Below are 7,507 nucleotides of genomic sequence, written 5' to 3' on the forward strand. Positions count from 1 at the left end.
AAAGGCTCACCAAAAACAGCTCTTCTCCCATTTTTGAAATGTATACATTATAGACCCATGGTGTTGAACTTAGAAGTTTCTTTTTCAAGTCAAAACAAACACAGGACTTGGCTTTCTGCTCTTGGCAATCAAAGTTGCTCCAGTGGGCTCCATCGGCCCAGCTTTTACCAGACAGGACCCTCACTCTTCTGGAGCTGCCTTCTCCTTTCAAGTGCATGGGAGGAGGTCCCTTATTTTTATCACATACCTTCAAATAGAAAGGTGCCTCTGAGTGAGGCAATCAATATCACAGCCAGGTTTACGCCTAGGAAACTGTGACTAAAGAAACAATAAAATACTGATTTGCCACCTCTGGAAACACGGTTTAGTCCAACTCTATCATCTTTATCCATTGCCTTTGGGGACATTTCTTTATTTGTAAGGGATTTACTCTGCACGTGAACCCTCACTGGATAAATAAGGTGTGATGCAGAAATGAGAAATGGGAGATCAGCTTTGTGAGAAGCCTGCTAGATGAAGCAGCTTCATTTCATTTGATTTGGGACTTTTCTTTTATTCACTCTTTCACCCTTTGCTGGTGTCTCAGCTCCCTCTCTAATAAATAACTAGTCCACATCACTAAACCTCTGCACATAACTCAGAGCAATTTGTTACTGTTGGCAATGTCTGTGCAGCAGGGGCCCAGGAACAGGCCAGCATGGAAGCAGTAATACCTCCCACTCTTCAGGAGCATGATTTCTGCCTGATTACAGAAGGGGTCATTGGTAGGACAATGCAGAGAAGGTAGTATACAATTGCCTCCATGCAAATTGTATGTGCTGCATGATCCTCACATGAGCTACTTTACCCAAGAGTATCAGTCAGGAGAGATCGGTCCTGTGATATCAACACCACAGATGTGGCAGGATGTTAAAAAAATTAATACATATTCATAATCACCGGAATACAATGAAAGTGTCTGAGCATTTTATATAGCCCTGAGCCCAGAGGATAGCTTAAAATACAGAAATTCCTCTAGAAACAATGATATAACAAATCCACTAGGCCTAAGGTCCTTCCAAAGGTAAGACTATAAACACAGTCTCCAAATACTTGGTGAAGCTGTAACATTAAAATTGTGTACAGTTTTAAAAAGAAATGAGAAAGGACTACACATGGGTTTTTTTCCCCTTGACTCCCATCTGTCTGTTCTTCATGAAATCGGTGCAAAGAAGATGCCTTCTTACAGCACAGTCACTCTGATGATGCCCTCCACAAAATAATTACGTGGGAGTCAAGCTATAGGGAAAGAGGGAGTTTCAGGGTTTTGCCTGGAATAAGAGAGCTCAGCTCTCCTCTGCCTGCACAAAGGTTTGAGGGTTAGCTAAGGGCACATGGCACTATGAAGATGGGGCACCTTCTTCTTTCCAGAAAGCTTATGAAGACTGATGGAGAGGAACAGCAGCTCCTGGTCTTTGAGGAAAAAACCCAAACTCACTCTAGTACACACCAATTGCTCCAGCTCAGTGGGGTCTTTCTCAGCTTCCCTTTCCCTATATACTTCTGAGCATATAGTCTCTAATACAACTTTCTCGTTATTGACATCTTCCTTAAGAGCCCTTTTAGATACCAAGACATGGAGGGAGTAAGCAGAGGGAGCACGATTTCTATACACACTCCGATCTCTTGTTGCCAATTAGCTAGTCTCTGTGGTTGTTGGTAATTGAGCCTGAAAACCTTAAGGCTCAATGGAAGAGCATCAAATGGAAGGTGAAAAATAAGTCAGCAGAGCAACTGGAGGGCAACTGCAGTTTACCTGGGCTGTAACATCTGGGCTCAGTTGCACCGTGTGCCAGTGCTTTCCAATTTCAAAGTTGTCTTATTTGTTTCTGTGGGAATTTGGGGGAAGTTTGTTATTCAGTGTTGGTTTTATGTTTCTGTTTTGCTCTTTAACAAAGCACCTCTAGAAAGAGTATGCTTTCCAAAAAGGCATTGTTTAAGGTAATAATACAAGAGGGAAAATGGGGGATGTGGGGGAAGGCAGGGGAGAAGCAAAGCAGAAGGAAAGTCTCCTCAGTTGCTCTCAGTAGGAAAACACTGGGTCAGTAGGATGTGATGGGTTAAAAAGGAGAGGGCCTCCTGGAATTTTTCAGAAACATTTCTTCTGGGAAGACCGTTTATTCTGGGAAAAAAGAAGAATGTCTCGTTTCTTTCTTGAGATGTTATTTTGTCATTTAGGACCATGGGAGAGCAAAGCAAGGCAGAATACCAAACTCCAATCATACCAAAAATACCAAATCTCCAGAACTCTCATTCACAAAGCAGAGAGCGCTGTGGTGAATTGAGTTTTGGTCATTGCCGCACTAATGATCAAAATAAGGGCCATGATGACAATTTTCCAGAGGGAGTTACTGGAGTCTTGAATAAAAGCCTCAGATTGCCTAGGATCCTCACTTACAGCCTCCACTACTTGTTCTTTGGCAGAACTGGGTTGCCCATTTCTGAAGAGGTAAAGACAACTGGAAGAGAAAAGTGATAGAACTCCAATTAGAGAAACAAAGGTGAACTGCTCAGCTCCAAATACAAAAGGAGGTAGCAAAGGGAAGATGAGGTATCCTGAAGGAAGGCCAGGGCGCAGAGGAGCTCAGCATCCCATGGCCCCATTCTGTAGGCACAAGAGCAGATTTTCTGTCCTATATGCCAGCACTTTCGTGGATTTTAGGAAGGGCAAGAGCATAAAAGGTGGCTATGCTGGTGATGGGCACTGCTTACACCATTCATCTGTGGGGGAGATGATACTATCTCTGGCACCAAACAGAAAGATAAACTTAGTAGAAAGGACAGGCAGACTATTATCTCTTTTCCCATCCCTTTTAAGATTTGCCTTGGCCAGTCGATGATTTATGCTAATGTGCAGGTACCTCAAATAATGCACGAAGTTCGGATAGGCCTGCTGGTTTGAAGGCAGTAGTGAACTATTCAACTGTTTAATTGATATTAAACTAAAATTGCTAGTTTTACTTGCATAACTCACATTAGTGGTATCACATTGGGCAAAAGGGTGAATTTAGTCAGCTTGCAGTGAAAACAAACTTCACAAGATCGTGGCATTCACCTCCTGGATGTTTCACAGACACCGGGATGCCTAGTAAGATCACATGAAGGAAGGTTTTCATGGGGTATCTCTCTATCTGTGTAATAGTTGATGTAACACTGAGCCTCTGCATTAGTCCCATGAAAAAACAAGAGCCACTTATACACTTTAAAGTCAGACACAGCTACTTGTCTTGCTGGATCAGGACTAGATCTCTTGTGCCTCCAAAAATGGAACCAGAAATCCACAACAAGTTCTCATGTAATTTCCAGTGTTTCCTGTTTCAATGCAGGCTACAAATCTTACCTGAACACTTCACAATGCTACATCTTGCAAGCCAATTCTGGTCACATTCAGCAATGATCCCACCTTCCTTAAAATGGAAAATAGTTCATATATTCACCTATGTACATTCAAACTTCAAGTTTCAATGTCAGATTCTTTCAAGTCCAGGCTTTTACATTAACTCTGCTTACTTATTTTTAAACTGCATTCATCTGCCTTCTCTTAATATGCTTTCTGTCCTGCTTATACTTCCCTGCTCTTGCCCAGCATTTCCAGACCTGCTAAATCTGCACCTTTTACCTGACTTATTTCCCTGAAAAGAACAAGTCCCTCCTCCTGCCTGCCCCTTATCCCTGTGTAAGTAACATCCATCACTGTATCAGCACCTGTCTGAGAAGCACTAGGGAAGGGTCAAGGTATTATTTCCTACCCTTGACAGGTGTTAACGGTGAACCACCCCAACTTATAAAAGTTTCCATTCTGCAAACTGCTACACGTACTTTTCTTCCTGCTATTCCATCCTCCCTGGAGGCTTCTTGGTTCTGCTTGTGTCAAGGCAAAAAGCTACTCACGCTTCTGTGAATGCAAAAGCAAAAAGACAGATTTTCCCTGTATTGCATGGTGTCGAGAAGAGTCAGCTCACATGGGAGCAGCCTCAGGGGTCTTCTGTGGTGGCCGTGGCTGGCATTGGTCCTCCTGGGTCAGGCTCTGTCTGAAGCATGGTGCTGGGAAACCTACCATCAAGTAAGGTCATGCTTGGGCTGAAACATGAGACCCGGAGGAGCAAAATAATCACACAGAGGCATAGAAATGCTTCTCAGTCACCAAGTAGTTAGTCCTTGTCCATGGAGGGGGTCAACCCATGCATGTACTTACACAGCTTACACAAGAAAAGTTATAACCAGAACTAGGAAAACAGGACAAGGATTGTCCTGATTGTAACAGACACCAGCCAGGTAACACAGAATTTGAACTCCTGGATGCCAATTTGGTTGCAGCAGGTAAAAAAGGTGGAGAAGATATCAAAACACCAGTGCTGAGTAGAAGCAGCAGTACGGGCACGCACAGCACAAGCACTCTGGAGTGCTCTTTGGAGAGATGAAGGTTCCTCTTCTTATTCTGCATTCCTCACTCTCCTTTTCTGCCTCCTATGGAGGAGCACACACATGCACCGTCATACTCAGTGCATGAATACGCTTTCTGCACTCTCCTTCTTGTAACATCCAGAGGGTGAGAACAGTTTAAGGAAAAAACGATCTATTAAACCATGCAATGTGTGAGAAATCTGAAATATTTGGAGGATGGTTTCTTAGCCATGCAGAAATTACACAGCTAGGCAAATTTGCTGACTTTTATATTGGGAAATAAGCATCCATTCAGGGTGACCTGTTTCATCCCAGTGTAAGTGTCCAGACCAAACCAGGTTAAATCACTCCTTGCCAGGAAATCTCTATGGCCATCAATTAATCATCTGGACAATTAGCTGAAATTAAACATCTAACTTCCAGTGACGTGGGAAGAATCCCCTCCCTTGTGTCCCAGCTACTTAGGTATCATTCAAAATTTCTTGTCTTCTACAAGACACATTTCCCATTAGCTTGAAGTTCAGAATGAAAATAGAAAATGGTTGTTCAGCCAAGGAAAAGAGGAGCTTCTTGGAGAGGCTGCTTTTCAGGACACCCTGCTCTCCACCTCACGTACATCCTTCCCTTTTAGCAATGACATATTCCATCTTCATGCAAAACAAGCAATTGCCTCTGGGCACACCAGTGCCCAGTCATGAAGATTAGTCTTGGTCTTTTCTCCAGGAAATGCAAGGAAATTTGTATATCCCCATAACAGTGCGGGGAAAGGGCATACAGGGCTACAGGCAAGGAGAGAAACTTTATTTTTATAAAAACAATTAATGTTATTATGTATTAGGCTACATCCTCCATTTTGCATGGGTTTGGTTGTTTTGTTCCTCCCAAAATAAGCACTGTACTTAAGGAGTAGCTAACTACATCTTCTTATATTCAGTTGTTGATAACGATTGTGGAGAAGCTGCAGACTTCCAACCTCAGAAACACCTGAATAGTTAAAGATTGACTGGACCTGTTCAGAGATAGATAGACAGTATTCTGGCATCCTAATCCACAGCACAGCAGCAAGCATTAGTTATTTCTACTCGCCACTTGGACTCCTATAGACAGAGAGGTGGAATAAGAGACATTACAGCAGCCTTTGCCCATCAAAGGCATCCGCCAAGCAAAGGATCGTGGCAAAGACTGCCTTTTTTTTGTGTTGTTTCAAGTCTAATTCATTCTTTAATTATGATTAATTATTTAACTTAGGTTGGAAATAAATCATAAAGCAAGCTCAGGGATTTATCCAGCAGAGACATGCACAGCTTCTTTGATGGACCAGTGCACTGAATCTCCCGATTCACTGAAAAGTGCTTTCAGTAAGACCCAGAAAAAGAAACTGCAAAAACAAACAAGAGAAATAAAATAATACCCTACGCAGAGGATAAAGAAAAGGCTAAAGTCAGCATTTTATCTGGTAGTCTGTCTTCAGGAAATGCCTGTAAAAACAGTTTTGGAAAGTAATAGCTGATCTGGCTGCAGATATCCCATGAAATAAGAAAGGTGTAAAATCCTGGTGCCATTTTTTTAAGAAAACAAAGTATTTCTCACCAGAGGAAAAGCATTCTGCCACCCCACAAAAGGCAGAGTGCCTTATTAAGGGTAAAGTATTAGAAGATACAAAGCTGCCAGAAGAAGGATTCCTATACTTCTAAGAGCAAAAGGAAATAGCTCTGCATGAAAAATGAGTGAATGGAAAGGGATAGTCAAACACAGAGGAGGCAGCTATAGTGATGAAGTGTTTACCTAGCTAGGCTCTTTCTGAATCTCTGAGTGCCATCATCATGGTTTTCCTCATTCTCGGAATTTTTTATGTGTTTTGTTGGGTTTTTTTAATTGACAGGCAATTGTACTCATGAAAATCTAAACCCTAGTCTGCTTTGCTGCATACCTTCTCGTCTTCACTCGCATGATGACATGTATCCTGCAGGAGAGAGAAACAAATGGAGAGCTAGCAGGCATCATGCTCCCATTAAAGACAAGAAATGTAACCACAAAGGTCTTTTTACTGTTATAACATCCTGCCTAACCACTCCAGTTAAGCAAGGAACTGTAATGTTGTTCTTAAAAGTGAGCTCCCCTTCTTTCCTCACATTCACAGTTATTCAAAACAGACATGCCTCTTGCAGTGGCAGTAGAATTAATCTCACTGTGTCAGTATCTTTTTCTGGGGACAGAAGTTGAGTGCAATGCAGAGAAGCCACACATCTGCAATGCAAATGATATCCTAAACATGCCACCAGAAAACAAATGCATAGCACATGGGAGCTCTGGCAGAGGTACTGTCCTGAAACCTGGTAGCAGCATGAATAACATCAACCTCACTGTTATCACCCGGCATCCTGGGGCAACACTTATTGTGGGGGCACACTTGTTTGGAGGGGATGCTTTACACATAAGCTGGCATCACTGCCTTCAGTTTATGGTTTATTCTCCATTTCTTTGAAGACAGCAGGAAGCTCCCAAGGATGGGATGTGGGAGGTGCCCCTGTGCCTGGAGCTGGAGGATTGGTTTGTAGGGGGGATGGCTGGAGGATGCTGCACCTCCCAGGCTACTCGGCTGAACTGGCAGCTCACACCTCTGTGCTTCTCTCAGTTGTGGTTTACGGTTTCTTGGGAGGAGGGGGTCTCTAGGGGAAATAGGGGAGCTGGTGCTATAAAACAGGCTGTAAGTCAAATGTTGGCTTTGATGGCCAGTGTGAGTATTTGTAGAAGTAGCTTGCAGGTTGCTCAGGCTGTTGGGCAGTGGGACAGGTCTCGTTGAGCTGGGCAATACTGGGGTCGTGCAAGCAATGTAGTGAAGGCAGGACATGAGACACATGATAGACAATACTGGGGTTAGGATCAGAGGGGGCAGAGCAAGGTGGGTTTGAGGGCTATAGAAGCATGTGCATTTTAGTCAGCTGTGGCAGTTGCTATTTCCAGTTGTAACTACTGGTTGCAGGTGAGGGAACCCACAGCAGTGCTCAACAACTTTGGGAAAAACAGAGATGACCAATAGGATCCTTATACCTGGGGGAGTCCT

Source organism: Strigops habroptila, chromosome 1 (genome assembly GCF_004027225.2).
Source record: "Strigops habroptila isolate Jane chromosome 1, bStrHab1.2.pri, whole genome shotgun sequence".
Lineage (NCBI taxonomy): Eukaryota > Metazoa > Chordata > Aves > Psittaciformes > Psittacidae > Strigops > Strigops habroptila.